Genomic DNA, 22100 nt, shown 5'->3' with positions numbered 1-22100 from the left:
AAACTCTTTTTATCCCCACTTTCCATTTTCTTTTTATATATTTCAAGTTGCTGTCAACTTCTGCATGTCTGTGAAAAGAACTGCCCATTTGGGGACGTTTATAAGATTCCTAGTTTCAAAAATGTCCTCTGCTTTAGGTAAAGTATGGTTTCTTTACTGATTAGATTCAGGGGCTGGGTTCTGTGAACAATTTGTCCTCTTATTTTTAAAAATATCCTTCTGTGTTGCAGGACCCTAAATTTAACTGTTTAGTTTCCAAAAGGCATTTATCCCTTCCTTTTTAACCCGCTTCTCTCCAAGAGTTGACTTTCCAAAACTGTCTCTTTGAGTCCTATGCAAACTTGTAAGTCCGTTTTCTGTATTAATTCTTGTCTATCAGGATGTTTTTCAGTATTTGGGGAGAAATTAATTTTCCTGGAAGTGATTTTAGATCAGCCTTAAAGCCTATAATTAGTTTCTCTCTTACCGTGTGCAATTTTACCCAGACCACCATGGCTCTCCACCAAGGCTTGCACAGAGTGTGAATGATTTCTTATTAATTTTTCTACTTACAGATAATCTCAAATTTGAATATTCTCTGTGTTCTAGTTATAGTAAGACCTAGGTTATATGTAGCTTTATGTTCTTCTTTACTGTTTTTTTGAAGGATGCATGGGGAAATTCAGATTTGTGTATTTGTCATTACTTCAGTTACCCAATCAATACTTAATTTTTTTTAAATATAAATTTATTTATTTTAATTAGAGGCTAATTACTTTACAACATTGTATTGGTTTTGCCATACATCAACATGAATCCGCCACGGGTGTACACTTGTTCCCCATCCTGAACCCCCCTCCCACCTCCCTCCCCGTACCATCCCTCTGGGTTATCCCAGTGCACCAGCCCCAAGCATCCTGTATCATGCATCGACCCTGGTCTGGCGATTCATTTCACATACGATATTATCAATCAATCCTTTAATATTTTTATAAACATTTTGTTTGTTTATTTCTGGATGAAGGACTGTAGGGTTCTTAGTGGTTTGGGTTATGTTTACTCAAGTAATAGTACTTGAGGATGATATTGCAAATAGCTAATCTTCATTGACTCAATGGTGAATATACTATATGGTGAATTCTTATTAAAGATACTGCACTTCTTCTACCATGATATTCAAACAACTAATAAATGATGTGATCTAATCAGTGCTGACAATAGTGGAAGAAAAAATCCTGTTAACTAAAATACAAAACAAAGCAAAACTTCTATACCCAAAAGGAGCTATATTTTTTCATTTACAGTTCTCTTTCCACCAGGAAATTTTTCCTTTAAATATTCAAGCTTAATAAATCAGTAGTTTGTTATACTGTCTATATGAGAGACTATTTGATTCACAGTCTATGCTACTTTTGACTTTTCTTGAGCTTTGCTTACCAGAGTAGAGCCCATGTCAAAAACCTAATGACCATGATATTAAAAATAAAATATTAAATGAAATTGCTAGAAACCAACACAATACTGTAAAGCAATTATCCTTTAATTAAAACTAAATTTAAAAAAATGAAATTGCTGTTGTTGTTTAGTCACTAACTCATGTTCGACTCTTTCGAGCCCATGGCTGTAGCTCAACTGTCCTCAGGATTTCCCAGGTAACACTCCAGAGGGGTTGCCATTTCCTTCTCTAGGAGATCTTCCCAATCCAGGGATCAAAGCCACCCCTCCTATATCCACTGCATGGGAAGATGGATTCTTTACCACTGAGCCCATCTGAAATTACTATCTTTTAAAATACAAACACCTACATACATTTATCTGTATTTAACAGAAATTAAGTTGAAATACTTATTTTAGTAAATATATTTATTCTTTTATTATTTTTAATTAAAATCCAGTTGATTTATAATATTATGTTAGTTTCATGTATATAGCATAGTGATGTAGTATTTTTACAGATTATATCCCATTAAAAGCTATTATAAGATAATGGCTAAGGGCTTCTTTGGTGTCCCAGTGCTTAAAAAAGAAAAAAAAATCTGCCTGCCAATGCAGGAGACATGGATTTGATCCCTTCCCTTGTCTGGGAAGATCCCACATGCGCAGAGCAACTAAGCCCTTGTACCACAACTATGGATCCTCTGCTCAAGCCCACATGCCACAACTACTGAAACCCATGTGCCCTAGAGCTTGTACTATGCAACAAGAGAAGCCACACAATAAGATGCCCGTGTACCACAACCAGAGAGAAGCCCCCGTTTGCCACAACTAGAGAAAAGTCCGCACAGCAACGAAGATCCAGCACAGCCAAAAATACATCAAATTATTAAAAAAATAAAGATAATGGTGTAATTCCCTGTGCTAAATACAATATATCCTTGTTGCTTATCTATTTTATACACTGTAGTTTATACTCTTAATCCCACTGCCCCTCTGCTTCCCTCTCCCATAAGATAATCATTAATTTGCTTTCAGTATCAGTGAATCTGCTTCTGTTTTGCATGTACATTCATTTGTATTATTTTTAAATTTCAAATATAAGTAATATCACAGCATTTGTTTTTCTCTCTTACTTATTTCATTAAGCATAATATTTTCAAGGTCAATCCACGTTGCAAATGGCAGAATTTCATTGTTTTTTAAGACTGAGTAATAGCCTACTGTGGGCTTTCCAGGTGGCGCTAGTGGTAAAGAACCTGCCTGCCAATGCAGGAGACATGAGATGTGGGTTCAATCCCTGGATTGAGACGATCCTCTGGAGGAGGGTATGGCAATCCAACCCAACCAATCCCACTCCAGTGTTCTTGCCAGGAGAATTCCATGGACAGAGGAGCTTGGTGGGCTACAGCCCATGAGGTCACAAATTGGTGGACATGGTTGAGGTGACTTAGCATAGCAAAGCACAGCAACAGTCCATTGTATACACATACTATACTTTCTTTATCCATTCGTTTATTAATGGGCATTTGGGTTGCTTCTACATTTTGGCTATTGTAAACAGTGCTACTACAAACATTGGGGTATCTTTTCAAATTAGTGTTCTTGTTTCTTCCAGATATACACCAGGAGTGGAACTGCCTAAAGTAGTTCTATTTTTAGTTTCTTGAGGAACCTCTGTACTGTTTTTCATAATGGCTGCACCAATTTACATTCCCATTAACAGTGTAGGAGAGTTCCCTTTTCTCCACATCCTCTCCAACATTTGTCATTTGTAAAGATATTTCTTTAAATTGCTGTGACTTAGTATTTTTATACTTGAAACTACAATAGCATTCCTTAGGTATCACTATACTGATTTTTTTTTTCTTATTTTTTTAAAGTACTGCCTTTCTTTCATATAGGAGTTAGAAATGATTACTGAGAATTTGGGACTTCTCTTTTTCCATCAGCTACATAGTATGTGATCATAACTAAATACTTTTGCCACTCTCAGCTTTTGCTTTTGTAATAAGATATGTCATTAATTTGATAACTATTATGAGAGGTTTTGAAAGGTTTAATTAGTGTTTGTAAAATACTCTGATATATTAAAAAGAAAAGACACAAAGCAAATTACCAGTAATTATAATTTTGCCTAGTACATGTTACTATGCTAACAATCACTGCAAGAGCATTCATGGTATCCTATGAAGCTAAGAGTATCTCCAAAAATCTACTATTCTCAATATAAAAATATTTCACTAAAAGATATTCCTCTATCATATATAACAATATTTATCCTTTTCTATCAAACACTATATATTATATAAAGTATTACAGTCTTTTTCTTCTAAATATAAAATATTTTAATCTAAGCTATTGCTGCATCACATAATAAAAATGTTTAGCCCTTCCTATCATATTTCTTTATAATGGTGAGTCTACTTTTAATACTACCTTGAATCAAAGCTTTCTTTTTTAATGTTCCTGGGAATTAAAATCTGTCTATTCATTTTATAGCTGTATCTGAAGGCACTAATGATACATTTAAAAATTTCCAGTGGCAATAAACATTTCTGACATAATTAAATAGTATCCTGAACTAAAGACTTCTCAGCAACAATATTTACTCTATCTGTCTAAAATGTATTTAAGGCATATGTACTACTACCAGATAATTACCACTTTAAGCACCTTACAAAAACCAAAACCCCAGTATCTCCTCGTTGGCCCATTTATTTAACATTTACTAAGTGCCTACATCTTGCAAGGACTGTCTTCTGATCAGAAGACAGAATTTTCAAATTCTATTCTTCATGGAGCTTGTAATAAATTTCAGTGGATACATATCCTTTAGTATTTTGCTACCACATTTTGATTAATCAATCATCCCAAATGCTACTTATCACTTCTTTTTATTTGAATCTCACCTCTACTGCTAGGTCCAGTTGCGATGTCACATCCACAAAGCCTACAACTGATTTGATTCATCTTGTATTACAACACTTTCTATCAACTCATAATTGCTAGAACCTTAGCTGCTTATCTCAACCACAGAAGCCAACAGTCCAGGCACTTTTACTCATGGCATTACAGTGCAAACTCATTACTGGCAGAAAAAGGCCAAACAGATAATAATCTTTAGAAACTGTTCAACATTTAAAGCTGTGAATGGGACTTCACCAGCGGTCCAGTGGTTAAGATTTCACCTTCCAATGCAGGGGATTCAGGTTCAATCTCTGGTCTGGAGCTATGATCCCACATTGTTGTTGCATGTATGCTCAGTTATATAAGACTCTTTGCAACCCCATGGACTGTAGCCCACCAGACTCCTCTGTCCATGGGATTTCCCAGGCAAGAATACTGGAGTGGGGTGCCATATCCTCCTACAGAGGCTCTTCAAGACCCAGGGATCAAACCTGCGGCTTACATGTCTCCTGCATTGGCAGGCGGATCCTTTACCATCCCACATAACTTGTAGCTGAAAAAACAAAATATGAAACAGAGTCAATATTGTAACAAATTCAATAAAGACTTTCAAAAATGGTCCATATAAAAAAAAATCTTTAAAAAATGTGAAGTAATGAAAAAGTATCCACCTTCAAATTGTCTTAAGTCTGAAATATTTGGGCTATGAATACTATCTTTTATTATTAGTAAAAATCACTTAATCAAGTTATTGTAATAAAATTTTCAAAGTATTTAAAATAGAAAACTATTTCAAGATACTTTTAAAATATCAATGAATAGCATACTACACACATGTTAGATTATAACACCACAAAGGATATGGACATAAAGTTCTCAAATTCTTTATCTTGCCACCTGTCTTAAACTAAGGAATCTATCTTAAATTTATCAAACTCACCTTAAAATTATTTTAAATAAATCAAAAATATAAGTAATGCTAGATAGCCAGCTGTTCACCTTTTAGATAAATGATCTTTTAAAAAGCTTTGAGAAAGGTGGATGAAACTGGAGCCTATTATACAGAGTGAAGTAAGCCAGAAAGAAAAACACCAATACAGTATACTAACGCATATATATGGAATTTAGAAAGATGGTAACAATAACCCTGTATGCGAGACAGCAAAAGAGACACAGATGTATAGAACAGTCTTTTGGACTCTGTGGAAGAGGGAGAGGGTGGGATGATTTGGGAGAATGGCACTGAAACATGTATAATATCATATAAGAAATGAATCGCCAGTCCAGGTTTGATGCAGGATACAGGATGCTTTGGGGCTGGTGCACTGGGATGACCCAGAGGGATGGTATGGGGAGGGAGGTGGGAGGGGGGTTCAGGATGGGGAGCACGTGTACACCTGTGGCGGATTCATGTTGATGTATGGCAAAACCAATACAATATTGTAAAGTAATTAACCTCCAATTAAAACAAAAAAATTTAACTTTAAAAAAAAGCTTTGAGAATTTGGCATTAATACTATATTTCTACATCATATTTTAAACATCTGTAATAATTTTGAATGATATATAGAAAGTTTTATTCATGTATTATGAAGTCTGCATTTTCTAATTAAGATGTAAAAAATACACCTCTCCCAAGAAGATAAAAAAAGAACAATAGTGCATCTGAAAAAATTATAATAAAGACCTTTTTTTTGGCCATTTAGCACAGCTTGTAGGATCTTAGTTCTCCAATAAGGGATCTTGTGCCAGCCTCTGCAGTGAAAATGCCAAGTCCTAACCACTGGACTGGGCTTCCCTGGTGGCTCAGTGGTAAAGAATCTACCTGCAATGCAGGAGACACCAGTTTCATCCCTGGGTAAGAAACATCCCCTGGAGAGGGAAGTGGCAACCCACTCCAGTATTCTTGCAGGGAAAATCCAAAGAGAAGCCTGGTGGTCTATAGTCCATAGGGTTGCAAAGAATCCCATGGACAGAAGTGCCTGGTGGGCTACAGTCCATAGGGTTGCAAAGAGTCAGACACAACTGAGCACATTGCACAATCACTGGACCACCAGGGAATTCCCAATAATGGTTACTTGAAAGAAATTGAGAGAATGAATGCATACCTTCAACTGAATCAGTTAAAAATCTTTTTCAAAACAGGTATCTATAAACTTTTTAAATGTCCTTTTGCTCCTTTCAAATTATATGAAGATACCATAATTCAATGAATTGCTATTCATGCATGTATAATATAAAATAAATAGTTTGTTTTATTTCACTTGCTATTGACAATTTATTTGCAGATGGCAAATTCTACCCCAAAGACTGTTAATTGAATAATAAAGTCTGGCAATTCAAAGATACTACTTTTTTCCCTGATATCAGACAAGCAATTTATAAAATAACTATAAAAGAATAACTGTGACTAATTGTAATTTCCATTTAACAGAATCTTTTCATACTATTTATTACTACTATTTATTATTTATTCTATACTATTTTATTTAATTAGCTTGGGCTTCTAGGACAAATGGACTGGATGGCTTAAACAACAGACATCTCTTACAATTCTGGAGGCTAGGGAGTCCAGGACCAAGTTACCTGCAGATTTGGTGACTGATGAGGCTCCACTTTCTGGTTTGTAGACAGTTCCTTTCTCACCGTATGCTCACATGACTCTCTTCCTCTCCTTACAGAGGCACTAATTCCAGTATGAGGATCCCACTGCTGTTTCTGTTCAATCCCTAAGTCATGTCTGACTCTGCAACCCCATGAACTACACAGCATGCCAGGCTTCCCTGTCCTTCTCTATCTTTGAGTTTGCTCAAATTCATGTCCATTGAGTCAGTGATGGCATCCAACCATCTCATCCTCTGTAGCCCCCTTTTACTCTTGATCTCAAATTTTCCCACCATCGGGGTTTTTTCAAATGAATTGGTTCTTTGCATCAGGTGACCACATACTGAAACTTCAGCTTCAGCATCAGTCCTTCCAGTGAATATTTAGGGTTGATTTCCTATGGGATAGACTGGTTTGATTTCCTTGCAGTCCAAGGGACTCTCGAGTCTTCCCTAGCATCACAATTAGAAAGCATCAATTTTTTGGTGCTCAGCCTGGTTCAAAACTTTATGGTTCAAAACTCACATCTGTACATGACTACTGGTAAAACCACAGCTTTGACAGCATGGACCATTGTCAGCAAAGTGATGTCTCTGTTTTTTAACAAGGTGTCTAGGTTTGTAATAGCTTTTCTGCCGAGGAACAAACATCTTTCCTGGTTGCAGTCACCATCCACAGAGATTTTAGAGCCCAAGAAAATAAAATGTCACTGTTTCCACTTTTTCCTCTTCTATTTGCCATGAAGTGATGGAACCAGATGCCATGATTGTAGTTCTTTGAATGTTGAGTTTTAAGCCAGGTGTTTCCACTCTCCTCTTTCACCCTCATTAAGAGGCTCTTGAGTTCCGCTTCAGTTCCTCTTCACTTTCTGACAGTAGAATGACATCATCTGCATATCTGAGGTTATTGATATTTCTCCCAGCAATCTTGATTCCAGTGTGTGCTTCATCCAGCTTGGCATTTTGCATGATGTACTCTGCATATAAGTTAAATAAGCAGGGTGACAATATATAGCCTTGATGTACTCCTTTCCCAATCCGAAACCAATCCGTTGTTCAATGTCCGGTTTTAACTGTTCATTCTTGTCCTGCATACAGATTTCCTAGGAGACAGGTAAGCTGGTCTGGTATTCCCATCTCTTGAAGAATTTTTCACAATTTGCTGTGATCCACATAGGCACAGGCTTTAGCGGAGTCAATGAAGCAGATGTTTTTTTGGAATTCTCTAGTTTTCTTTATGATCCAATGGATGTTGCCAATTTGATCTCTGGTTCATCTGCTTCTTCTAAATCCAGCTGGTACATCTGGAAGTTCTCAGTTCACATACTGCTATAGCCTAGAGCATTACCTTGCTAGTATGTGAAATGAGCACAATTGTACGGAAGTTTGAACATTCTTTAGCACTGACCTTCTTTAGTACTGAAATGAAAACTGAACTTTTCCAGTCCTGTGGCCATTCCTGAGTTTTCCAAATTTGTTTATAGGTTGAGTGCAGCACTTTCACAGCATTATCTTTTAGGATTTGAAATAGCTCACCTAGAATTTCACCACCTCCTCTAGCTTTGTTCTTAGTAATGCTTCCTAAGGCCCACTTGACTTTATACTCCAGGATGCTTGGCTCTAGGTGAATGACCACACCATCACGGTTATCTGGGTCATTAAGAACTTTTTGGTAGAGTTTTCTGTGTATCCTTGTCACCTCTTATTAATCTCTTCTGTTTCTGTTAGGTCTTTGCTGTTTCTTTCCTTTATTGTGCCCATCTTGGCATGAAATGTTCCCTTGGTATCTCCAATTTTCCTAGAGATCGCCACACTTTCCCATTCTGTTTTCCTCTATTTCTTTGCATTGTTCACTCAATGTCTCTCCTTGCTATTCTCTGGAACTCTGTATTCAGTCAGGTATGTCTTTCCCTTACTCCTCTGCCTTTCACTTCTCTTCTTTTCTCAGCTATTTGTAAGGCCCCCTCAGACAACGACTTTGCCTTCTTACATTTCTTTTTCATGGGTATGGTTTTGGTCACCACTTCCTGTCAGTCAGTCAGTCAGTTCAGTTGCTCAGTTGTGCCTGACTCTTTGCGACTCCATGAATTGCAGCACGCCAGGCCTCCCTGACCATCACCAACTCCCGGAGTTCACTCAGACTCACGTCCATCGAGTCAGTGATGCCATCCAGCCATCTCATTCTTTGTCGTCCCCTTCTCCTCCTGCCCCCAATCCCTCCCAGCATCAGAGTCTTTTCCAATGAGTCAACTCTTCGCATGAGGTGGCCAAAGTACTGGAGTTTCAGCTTTAGCATCATTCCTTCCAAAGTTCCTGTACAATGTTACAAATCTCCATCCATAGTTCTTTAGGTACCTTATCAAATCTAATTCCTTGAATATATTCATGACCTCTACTGTATAATCACAAGGGATTTGATTTAGGTCATACCTGAATGATACAGTAGTTTTCCCTATTTTCTTCAATTTAAGCCTGAACTTTGCAATAAAGAGCTGATGATGTGAGCCACAGTCAGCTCCATGTCTTGTCTTTGCTGACTGTATAGAACTTCTCCATCTTCATCTGCAAAGAATATAATCAATCTGATTTTTCCATGACATAATCTAAACCTAGTTATCTCCCAAAGGTACCACCTCCAAATATCATCACATTAGGGGGTTAGGGATTCAACATATGAATTTGGGGCAATATAAGCATTCAGTCTATAACTAATGGAATGATTATTATAAAGTATTCTATAAATTAAACTAATTGTAATTAATCTGGGTCATCAGCCACCAAGAAAAAGACAGCTATTGTAAAATTAAATATATATATAAATTTTACAGAGCAAACATTAAAGTGGCATTTAGTTACATATATAACTGAATATATCTGACTATTCTAGTTACACAGAATCTGCTGATTCTTAATTCTTTTTCTCTAAGTAACAAATTTTTCTGTAAGTAATTATGGTTATTCTAATACACTTCTTGATTTAAAAAAAAGACTTAATGGTTTAAGAGCAATTTTAGGATTGAAATTGAGAGGAAGGTATAAATATTTCCTATACACCACCCACCATTCACACATGCAGAGCTTCCCCCATCACCAACCTCATTCACCAAATGGCACATCATTTTTTTTTTTTTATTTAACCAAGGAAGAGCCTACATCATCATCACCCAAAGTCCATTGTTTACAATCTTGGTGTTGTTTATTCTATGGATTTGTACAAAGGCAGATTCAATCCCTGGGTCAGGAAGATCCCTGGAGAAGGAAGTGGCAACCCACTCCAGTATTCTTGCCTGGAGAGTCCCATGGACAGAGGAGCCTGGCAGGTTATGGTCCATAGGTCACAAAGAATCAGACATGACTGAAGAGACTTAGCACCATAATGACATATATACATCATAATAGTATCATATAGATACTTCCACTGCCCTAAAACTTCTCAGCGGTATGCTTATTCAACTCTCCCCACCCCCTACTTCACAGAATCATTAATCTTTATTGTCTCCAGTTTTACCTTTTACAAAATGTCATATACTTGGATTCATACAGTATGTAGACTTTCCAAATTGGCTTCCTTTACATAGCAATGAGCATTACAGTTGTCTTCATGTCTTTTCATGGCTTGATAGTTCATTTCTTTTTAATTCTGTATTGCCTAATTGTACAGTTTATTTCTCTATTCACCTACTAAAGGACGTCTTGGTTGCTTTAAAGATTTGGCAATTAGGAATAAAACTGCTATAAGCATTCACATGCAGTTTTTCTGTGGACTCCTTTGGGTAAATAAAAAGTAGTGTGATTGCTGGATCACATGATAAGAATATATTGCATTTTCTAAGAAATCATTTTCATTTTGTAAGAAAATTATCATCCAATGTAGCTGCAACATTTATTCCCACCAGCACTGTATGACAGTGACTGTGGCTCCACATACTTGCCAGCATTTGGTGGTGTCCGTATTCTAGACCTTGACCATTCTAATAGGTATATAGTGGTATCTTACCCTGGAGAAGGAAATGGCAACCCACTCCAGTACTCATGCCTGGAAAATTCCATGGACTGAGGAGCCTGGTAGGCTACAGACCATGGGATCGCAAAGAGTCAGACACGACTGAGCGACTTCACAAGACTGAGCAACTTCACTTTCACTTTCCTGGTGTTTTAATTTGCATTTCCCTGATGACATGTACAAATTCTTTCTATATGATGCGGAACATCTTTTCATATGATTGTTATCTGTATACCTTCTTGAGTGAAGTGTCTGTTAAGGACTTTGGCCCATTTTAAAAATCAAGTTGTTTCTTACCATCAAGGTTTAAGTATTCTTTGCATATTTTGGATAACATATTCATCAAATGTCTTTTGTTAATTATTTTCTCCCCATCTATGGCTTGACTTCTTATTCTCTTGTTTTTTTGTTTGTAATTAAAAAAATTTTTTTTTAAATTTTGGCTGTGCTGTATTTTCATTGCAGCACTTGAGCCTGGACTTAGTAGTAAGGGCAGCCTGCAGCCTGCAGACTCCAAGATGTCCTTTAGTTGCTCCAGGGCATGTGGGAATCTTTGTTCCCTGACTAGGGATTGAATCCATGTCCCCTGCATTGGAAGGCAGATTCTTAACCACTGGAAGGCAGATTCTTAACCATGGGACCACCAGGGGCATCCATCATTATTTTGTGATTGTTCTTTCATAGAGCATAAGTTTTAAATGTTAATGGAGTCCTGCTTTATCAATTATTTATTTCCTGGGTCATCTCTTTGATGTTACACCTAATAAGACATTACCATGCTAAGTATCATGTAAGTTTTCTCCTACGTTATCTTCTATAGTTTTACAATCTTGCGTTTTACATTTAGGTACGTGATCTATTTTGAGTTCATTCTTAGGTGACGAATTCTAGTTTGTGTCAAGATTTATTTTTTTGCATGTATTAATAGATATCCATTTGTTGAAGGGACTTTGTTCCACTGTATTGCTTTATTCCTTTGTCAAAAGGCAGTGGACTGTATTTATGAAGGTATATTTCTGAGCTCTCCATTCTGTTCCATTGATCTATTTCTCTGATATTACTGCAGCTTTAGAATAAGTTTTGAAGTTGAATAGCAGCAGTCCTCCAACTTTGTTTTCTCCTTCAATACTGAGTTTCCTATTGAGTTTTTTTTTCCATCTCCATATAAACTTTAGAATTAGCTTGTTCACATCCCAAATAACTTGCTGAGATTTTAACTGGGATAGTATTGTATTAATAGATCAAGTTGGAAAAAGCTGACTTTCTGACAATATTTACTACTTCTAACTATGGAATCTATCTCCATTTATTTAGTTTTACTTGGAATTTAATTTTTTTCCCCTAGTTTCCTAAGGTGGAAATGTTAATTTTAGATTTTTCTTCTTTTCTAGTATTGGCTTTCAACACTATAAATTTCCCTCTAAGCAAAGTTTTCACTGAATCCACAAATTTTAATAAGTCATATTTTCATTTTCATTAAGTTTAAAATATATAAATTTAAAATTCTAAACTTCTTTTGAGATTTCTTCTTTGATCCACATATTATGTAGAAGTTTATTGCTTCAGTTCAGTTCAGCCACTCAGTTGTGTCCGACTCTTCACAACCCCATGAACCGCAACACGCCAGGCCTCCCTGTCTATCACCAACTCCCGGAGTTCACTCAGACTCATGTCCATCGAGTCACTGATGCCATCCAGCCAACTCATCCTCTGTCATCCCCTTCTCCTCCTGCCCCCAATCCCTCCCAGCATCAGAGTCTTTTCCAATGAGTCAGCTCTTCGCATGAGGTGGCCAAAGTACTGGAGTTTCAGCTTCAGCATCATTCCCTCCAAAGAAATCCCAGGGCTGATCTCCTTCACAATGGACTGGTTGCATCTCCTTGCAGTCCAAGGGACTCTCAAGAGTCTTCTCCAACACCACAGTTCAAAAGCATCAATTCTTTGGCGCTCAGCCCTCTTCACAGTACAACTCTCACATCCGTACATGACCACTGGAAAAACCATAGCCTTGACTAGACAAACACTTGTTGGCAAAGTAATATCTCTGCTTTTGAATATGCTATCTAGGTTGATCATAACTTTCCTTCCAAGGAGTAAGCATCTTTTAATTTCATGGCTGCAATCACCATCTGCAGTGATTTTGGAGCCCACAAAAATAAAGTCTGACACTGTTTACACTGTTTCCCCATCTATTTCCCATGAAGTGATGGGACTGGATACCATGATCTTCGTTTTCTGAATGTTGAGCTTTAAGCCAACTTTTTCACTCTCCAATCTCCATATATTTTGGAACTTCCCAACTGTCTTTCTGTGATTGATTCCTAGTTTATTCCACTATGGTTGAGACCAAAGCACTCTATGATTTCTAGTCTTTAAGAAATTCTAAGGTGTGTTTTATGTCCCAGAAAGTGGTAGATATTCCATTTAAGCTTGAGATAAATGTAAATTCTATTGTTTTGAATGAAACAATCTATCAATGTCAATTATATCCAGTTGACTGAAAGTGTTGTTGAGTTCAAATAGTCTTTATTGATTTTCAGCTGGCTGGATTGTTCATTTCTGAGTGAGGTGTGTGGAAATCTTTGACTGTAACAGGGAATTAATCTATTTTTCCCTCAGTACTATCAGCATTTGCCTCATCTGATGTTAATAGATGCATATACATTAAAAATTGTTGTATCTTCTTGAAGAACTGAGCCCTTTATTATTATGTAATCCTCTTCTTTAACTTTCCTTACTTTAAAGTCTGCTTTGTCTGAAATTAAAATAGCTAACTCCTGCTTTATGGTATATTTTTCTCTATCCATTTACTTTTTAAAATAATTTTATATATTTGCTTTTTTGGCTGTGCTGGGTCTTTGTTGCTGCACGGGCTTTTCTCTAGTTGTGGTAAGCTGGGGCTACTCTCTAATTGCAGTTCTCAGGCTTCTCATTGTTGTGACTTCTCGTTGTGGAGCACAGGCTCCGGGGCATACAAGCTTCAGTAGTTGTGGAACATGGACTCAGTACTTGCAGTCCCAAGACTCTAGAGCATACCCTCAATAGTTGTGGCGCACGGCCTTAACTGCTCCTAGGCATGCAGGATTTTCCCGGATTAGGGACCAAACCCAAATCCAACTAGGGACCAACTGGCAGAAGGATTCTTTACCACTGAGCCACCAGGGAAACCCTCTATCCATTTACTTTTAATCTACATTTCATAAGTATCTTCCTGTAGACAACTTATATCTGGGTCTTATTTGTTGATCCACCATAATGATCTCTGTGTCTTTCAATTGGTGCATTTCAACCACTGACATTTAACATGGCTACTGATATATTTGGATTAATATCTACCATATTACTGTTTTATATTTGTTGCCCTTGTTCTTTGTTCCTATTTTATCTCCTAAGCCCATTTGAATGCAGAGTTCCAAAGAATAGCAAGGAGAGATAAGAAAGCCTTCTTCAGCAATCAATAGAAAGAATTAGAAGAAAACAATAGATTAGGAAAGACTAGAGATCTCTTCAAGAAAATCAGAGATACCAAGGGAACATTTCATCCAAAGATGAGCACAATAAAGAACAGAAATGGTATGGACCTAATAGAAGCAGAAGATATTAACAAGAGGTGGCAAGAATACATTGAAGAACTATACAAAAAAGATATTCACGACCCAGATAACCACGATGGTGTGATCACTTACCTAGAGCCAGACAGCCTGGAATGTGAAGTCAAGTGGGCCTTAGGAAGCATCACTACGAACAAAGCTAGTGGAGGTGATGGAATTCCAGTTGAGCTATTCCAAATCCTGAAAGACGATGCTGTGAAAGTACTACACTCAATATGCCAGCAAATTTGGAAAACTCAGCAGTGGCCACAGGACTGGAAAAGGTCAGTTTTCATTCCAATCCCAAAGAAAGGCAATGCCAGAGAATGCTCAAACTACCGCACAATTGCACTCATCTCACACGCTAGTAAAGTAATGCTCAAAATTCTCCAAGCCAGGCTTCAGCAATACGTGAAACGTGAACTTCCAGATGTTCAAGCTGCATTTAGAAAAGGCAGAGGAACCAGAGATCAAATTGCCAACATCCGCTGGATCATCAAAAAAGCAAGAGAGTTCCAGAAAAACATCTATTTCTGCTTTACTGACTATGCCAAAGCCTTTGACTGCATGGGTCACAATAAACTGTGGAAAATTCTGAAAGAGATAGGAATACTAGACCACCTGACCTGCCTCTTGAGAAACCTGTACGCAGGTCAGGAAGCTACACTTAGAACTGGACATAGATCAAAAGACTGGTTCCAAATAGGAAAAGGAGTATGTCAAGGCTGTATATTGTCACCCTGCTTATTTAACTTATATGCAGAGTACATTATGAGAAACACTAGGCTAGAAGAAGCACAAGCTGGAATCAAGATTGCTGGGAGAAATATCAATAACCTCAGATATGCAGATGACAGCACTCTTATGGCAGAAAGTGAAGAACTAAAGAGCCCCTTAATGAAAGTGAAAAAAGTTGGCTTAAAGCTCAACATTCAGAAAACTAAGATCATGGCATCCAGTCCCATCACTTCATGAAAATTAGATGGGGAAACAGTGAGAGACTTTATTTTGGGGGGCTCCAAAATCACTGCGGATGGTGATTGCAGCCATGATATTAAAAGATGCTTACTCCTTGGAAGGAAAGTTATGGCCAACCTAGATAGCATATTAAAAAGCAGAGACATTACTTTGCCAACAAAGGTCCGTCTAGTCAAGGCTATGGTTTTTCCAGTAGTCATGTATGGATGAGAGAGTTGGACTATAAAGAAAGCTGAGTGCCAAAGAACTGGTGCTTTTGAACTGTGGTTTTGGAAAAGACTCTTGAGAGTCCCTTGGACTGCAAGGAGATCCAACCAGTGTATCCTAAAGGAGATCAGTCCTGGGTGTTCATTGGAAGGACTGATGTTGAAGCTGAAACTCCAATATTTTTGCCACCTCATGCGAAGAGCTGACTCATTTGAAAAGACCTGATGTTGGAAAAGATTGAGGGCAGGAGGAGAAGGGGATGACAGAGGATGAGATGGTTGGATGGCATCACCGATTCAGTGGTCGAGTTTGGGTAAACACCAGGGGTTGGTGATGGACAGGGAGGCCTGGCATGCTGTGGTTCATGGGATAACAAAGAGTTGGACACGGCTGAGTGACTGAACTGAACTCCTTTTCTGCCTTGTGTGTTTGAAGTATAGCTGATTTACAATATTTCATTAGTTTCAGATGTACAGCAAAGTGATGATTTGGAGATACACACACATATACACTCATTTTTAAATTTTAAAATTTATTTTTGCTGTATTGGGCTTTGTTGGTACATGAGCTTTTCTCTACTTGCCATGAGTGTGAGTTACTGTTTATTGACGTGCTAGGGTTTCTCATTGTGGTTGCTTTGCTTACCGCGGAGCACCAGCTCTAGGGCATGTGGGCTTCAGTAGCCGCAGCACATCGGCTCCGTAGTTATGGCTCTCAGGCTCTAGATCACAGACTCAGTAGTTGCTCTGCAGCATGTGGAATCTTACAGGATCAGGCATCAAACCCGTGTCTCCTGCACTGGTGGGAAGATTCTTTTTACTGAGCCTCCAGGGAAGCCCCTACACTCTTTTTGAAAAATTCTTTTTCATTATAGCTTATTACAAGATATTGCATATCATTTCCTGTGCTACACAGTAAAACTTTTATTATTTACTTTATATAGTGTGCATATATATGCTTTGGTAGTGAGCATCTGTTAATTCCATACTCCCAATTTATTCCTCCCCTCTTCCCCTTTGGTAACCATAAATTTGTCTTCCATTTGTGAGTCTGTTTCTGTTTAGTAAATAGATCAATTTCTACTGTTTTTTAGAAGCCATATATGTGATAGCATACAATATTTGTCTATATCTGACTTATTTCACTTAGCTTAATAATCTCTACATCCATCCATGTAGCTATAAATGTCATTGTTTCACTCTTTTTTAAATGACTAATATTTCACTACATGTATATGTGTGTGTATATATATATCACATATTCTTTATCTGTTCATCCATTGATAGACACTTAGGTTGCTTCCATATCTTGGCTATTGTAAATAGTGCTGCTATGAACACTGGGGTGCATGTATCTTTTCCAATTAGAGTTTATATTTCTTTCTGGATATATGCCCAAGAATGGAACTGCTGGATTATATGGTAACTTCATTTTCAGTTTTTTAAGGAGCTTCCCATAGTGACTGCACCAATTTACATTCCCACCAACATAAAAGGGTTCCCTTTTCGTCACACTCTCTTCAGCATTTATTTGTAGACTTTTTGAAGATGGCCTTTCTCACTGGAATGAGGTGATACCTCATTATAGTTTTGATCTGCATTTCTCTAATAATTAGCAATACTGAGCATATTTTCATGTGTCTGCTAGCCATCTTTATGTCATTTGGAGAAATGTCTATTTAGGTCTTCTGCCCATTTTTTGGTTCATTTTTTTATTATTGCATTTATTTATTTTTGGTTGCACTGGGTCTTCATTGCTTTGCATGGGCTTTCTCTAGTGGTGGCAAGTGGGTGCTACTCTTTGTTGTAGGGCATGGACTTATTGCAATGGCTGCTCTTGTTGTGGACCACCAACTCTAGACATTCAGATTTCAGTAGTTGTAGCACACGGGCTCAGTAGTTGCAACACATGGGCTTTAGGGGACACAGACTCCAGTAGTTTCAGCTCCAGGGCCTGGCAGTTACAGGTTGGAGGCTCTAGAGCACAGGTTCAGTAGCTGTGGTGCACAGGTTTAGTTGTTACGTGGCATGTGGAATCTTCCTGGACCAGGGATCAAACCCATGTCCCCTGCATTGGCAGGCAGATTCTTATCCACTGTGCCACTGAGGAAGTTCCTTCTGCCCATTTTTGAATTTTTTTCCATCAATGAGTTGTATAAACTGTTAATATATCTTGGAAATTAAGCCCTTGTGGGTTGCATTGTTTGCAAACATTTTCTCCCATTAACTGTCTTTTCGTTTATGATTTTTGTTTGATGTGTAAACATTTCTATGTTTGATTGGGTCCTATATGTTTATTTTTTATTTCTATTGCTTTGGGAGACTGAGCTAAGGAAATACTGCTACAGTTTATGTAAGAGGCTATCTGCCTATGCTCTCTTCTAGGAGTTTATGGTATCATGTCTTATATTTAAGTCTTTAAATCATTTTGAGTTTATTTTAGTGTATGCTGTGAGTGGGTGATCTAACTTCATTGATCCACATGTGGCTGTCCAGTTTTCCCAACACCACTTGCTAAAGAGATTGTTTTTTCACCATTGTACATTTTGCCTCCTTTGTTCACAAGTAATCGACCACAGTATGTGTGGATTCATCTCGGGGCCTTTTTTTCTGTTCCACTGATTAATATGTCTGTTTTTGTCTCAATACCACACTGTTTTGATTACTGTAGCTTTGTAGTATTGTCTGAAGTCTGGAAGGATTATGCCACCCGCTTTGTTCCACTTCCTCATGATTGCTTTGGCAATTACTGGTCTTTTCTGATTCCATATAAATTTCAGGATTATTTGTTCTAGCTCTATGAAAAATGTTATGGGTAATTTGATAGGGATTGCATTAAATCTGTAGATTGCTTTGGGTAGTCCAGCCATTTTAACTGTATTAATTCTTCCAATCCAAGAGCATAGATTTTTTCCATTTCCTTGAATCCTCTTAAATTTCCAATTTTTATAGTTCTAAACATGTATCTTGTACCTCCTTGATTACTACATTTACAACTATTTTCTTTTTTCATGCCATTTTAAAGAGAATTTTAGCTTACTCTTTCTGGTATTTCATTGCTAGTGTAAAGAAATGCAACAGGTTTCTATATATTACTCTTTTATTCTGCTCTCTTGATGAACTCAATTAACAGTTCTCATAGTTTTTATGTGGAGTTTTTAGGGTTTTCTAGATAGAGTATCAGGCATCTGTATCAAATGACAAATTTTACCCCTTCCCTTTCAACTTGGATGCCTTTTATTTCTTTTTCTTCTTTGACTTATATGGCTAGGACTTCCAATACAACGTTGAATAGTAATGGTGAGAATGGGCATCCTTGTCTTATTCCATAATTTACCAGGAAGACTTTCAGCTTTTTACCATTTGGTATTTTGTAGGCTGTGGGCTTGTCCCAAATGGCTTTTATTATGTTGAGGTATGTTCCCTCTATACTGACTTTAGGAAGAGTTTTTATCAGGAATAAATGTTGATTTTTGTTGTTGAATTTTATCAAATGTTTTTTCTCCATTTGTAGAGATGATCATGTAATTTTTGTCTTTTTTCTGTTAATGTGGCATATCAAATTAATTGATTTGCATATGTTGAACATCCTGGTGACCCTGGAATGAAACCCACTTGGTCACAGAGCATGATCCTTTTATATGTTGTTGGATTCAGTTTGCTAAAATTTTGTTGAGGATTTTTACATCTATATTCATCAAAAATATTGACCTGTAATTTTATTTTTTGGTAGTGTCTTTGTCTGGCTTTGGTATCAGGGTGATGGTGGCTTGACACAATGATTTCGGGAGAGCTCCCTCCTCTTCAATCTCTTGGAAGAGTTTGAGAAGAACAGATATAAGTTTTATTTGGTGGAATTGCCCAGTGAGGCCATCCAGTCTTGGACTGTTGGTGGAATGAGTTTTAAAATCACAAATTCTACTTTAATTCTAGTGATCGGTCTGTTCAAATTATCAAGTTCATCTTGATTCAGTTTTGATGGGATGTATGTTTCTACAAATGTGTTCATGTCTTCTAGGTTGTCCAATTTGTTGGCATATAACCATTCACAGTATTCTCTTATCTGTCTCTTACGGTCGTGTGTGTGTGTGTGTGTGTGCGCATGCTTCTAATTTTAATTTCAAGTTCTAATTTAATTCTAATTTCAAGTTCTTTCCAAAAACAAGGCCCCAGGAAATTCCAGGTTCAATATGCTCCTAGGCTTGGTCCACTGCTGTCTTGTATTCCCAGGTAGGTGTTTATTCACCAACAGTAAAGCCCAGGATAGATGTGAGAAAACAGAACTTCCTTCTTCATGGCATGAGCCCTTCGGTGGTTTCAGAGGTGGACAGTGGTTATCAGAGAAAACACACAGGAACTTTTCCTTGGAACTGAGGTGGGATGAAAAGTGTCTGTTGTGAACATCACTATGTTTTCCCTGACCCTTTGCCACAAGTTTCTGAAGATATATTCTAGCAGAAAACAATCTTCCTTGAAGATACTGAGTGAAAATTTCATAAAACAAAAACACACACTTCCAGTGCACTCTGTCTTCAGGTACACTGGGTTTAGTTCAGCTGCCAGATGAGCTGATTGATGGGTTCACCTCAATAGCCAGGTAAGCCTACTTCCTTGATGAAGCCCACTCTATTCTTTGTAGTGTGATCAGCCACTAAGAGTTGGCAAGGGTGCAGGAACCCTGCGATCACCTGAAAATTCTTCCCTGGGAAGGCAATTTCATGAATGAGGATTTCTAAACAAATAACATCAAACTTCCCCAGGTGCTTCTCAATCACTATGTTGTCTGTCAGAGGGATGACCTTGTTCTTGACCTTGGCTTGTCCATGTTTCAAGATGAGTTCCTGAACAGACTTCAGATTTGGAAATCCCCAGGTCACATAAGGTTCCACAATACAAAGCATCTTTATGGTTTGAGGGGTCACTTTCATAAAGACATCACCAAAAATCTTATTCAAGCAAAGTCTTGCAATTGTCCTCTGCACCAGAGAACTCACCCCATTAATCCTTTCAATATGCACAACAAAGGCCAAGGAATGTTTGTCTGGCACTTCCAAGCCACAAGGTTTCACTTTTTGCCATCTGAGTTGCACTCTGTCCCATAGTTGCTGCCTGGAATCATGCATGAACCACTCTAGTCACTTAAACTTGATATCTTCTCGTTTCCTCTGCTCCTTCCTTTGCAAAAGTGCCTGTTTTGCCTGGGTGGCTTTGAGGGCCTGATAAGCCTTCTTCTTCAGGAGAGTCTCTGGAACCAAAGGGATCTTTCTTCTTGGCTCTTCCTCCACCATTTTTCCAATGCTGCAGCTACTACTCATGTCTCTCTTGTGGTTTTAAATGAGCATTTTATAGGATTCCACTTTGTCTCCTTTCCTAGTCCATCAGCTATAGTTCATATTTTGATTTTCTATTGGTTTTATTAGAGTTTTTAATATGCAACACTCCAAATGCACTTTCAAATAACACTATTCCACTTCCTATGTAGGATATCTCATAATAACAAAATAATTCTAATTTCTCCCTCCTATCCTTTGTTTCACTGCTGTTATTCATTTCACTTATCCCTGGGTTGGGAAGATCCCCAGAAGGAAATGGCAACCCACTCCAGTGTTCTTGCCTGGAAAATCCCATGGACTTCTCTTCCAGAGAAGCCTGGAAGGCTAAAGTCCATGGGGTTACAAGAATCAGACATGACTTAAGAGACTAAAACAAAACAAACATATATGAGAATGCTGTGCTGTGCTGAGTTGTGTTTGACATTTTGTGACCCCACGAACTGAAGCTAGCCAGGCTCCTCTGTCCATGGAATTTTCTAGGCAAGAATACTGGAGTGGGTTGTCATTTCCTATGCCAACATATGAGAATACTTAAGCATATATGTAGGCTTCCCAGGTGGCGCTAGTGATAAAGAATCCCCCTGCCAATGTAGAAGATGCAAGAGACGCAAGTTGAATCCCTGGGTCAGGAAGATCCCCTGGAGTAGGAAATGGCAACCCACTCCAATACTCTAGCCTGGAAAATTCCATGGACAGAGGAGCCTGATGGTCTACAGTCCACGGGGCTGCAAAGAGTTGGACATGATTGAGCAACTTAGTATTCACACACACAAGCATATACATAGATAAGACATATACATAACTGAATATATTGTTGGTATTATTTTTAACACAGTGCTGTGAGCTCAATTAAGAATAAAGTAAATAAAAGTTATTTTATCTTCACTTTTTCCTTCTTTGATGTTCTTCCTTTCTTTATGTAGATCTGAGTTTCTGAACTGTATTACTTTCCTTGTCTCTAATGAATTTCTCTCTATTTTCAGCAAGGCTGGTCTACAGGCCACAAACTCTCTTAATTTTTGTCAATTTTCCCTTCAATTTTGAAGGTAATTTCACATAATACA

The 22100-nt window shown here is 37.7% G+C and overlaps 1 protein-coding gene and 1 pseudogene across 1 annotated transcript in view; both read right to left on the bottom strand.

Moving 5' to 3' along the window:
• The window catches only part of BAZ2B (bromodomain adjacent to zinc finger domain 2B), a 416357-nt gene that overhangs the window by 387491 nt on the left and 6766 nt on the right, over positions 1 to 22100 (bottom strand). The gene's annotated exons all lie outside the window — the stretch shown is intronic.
• On the bottom strand, positions 17366 to 21366 carry LOC112578098 (annotated as a pseudogene).

The sequence above is a fragment of the Bubalus bubalis genome, chromosome 2 (assembly GCF_019923935.1).
Source record: "Bubalus bubalis isolate 160015118507 breed Murrah chromosome 2, NDDB_SH_1, whole genome shotgun sequence".
NCBI classification, from domain to species: domain Eukaryota; kingdom Metazoa; phylum Chordata; class Mammalia; order Artiodactyla; family Bovidae; genus Bubalus; species Bubalus bubalis.
Note: the sequence above shows the minus strand (reverse complement) of the source record. Positions and strands in the feature narration are given on the sequence as shown.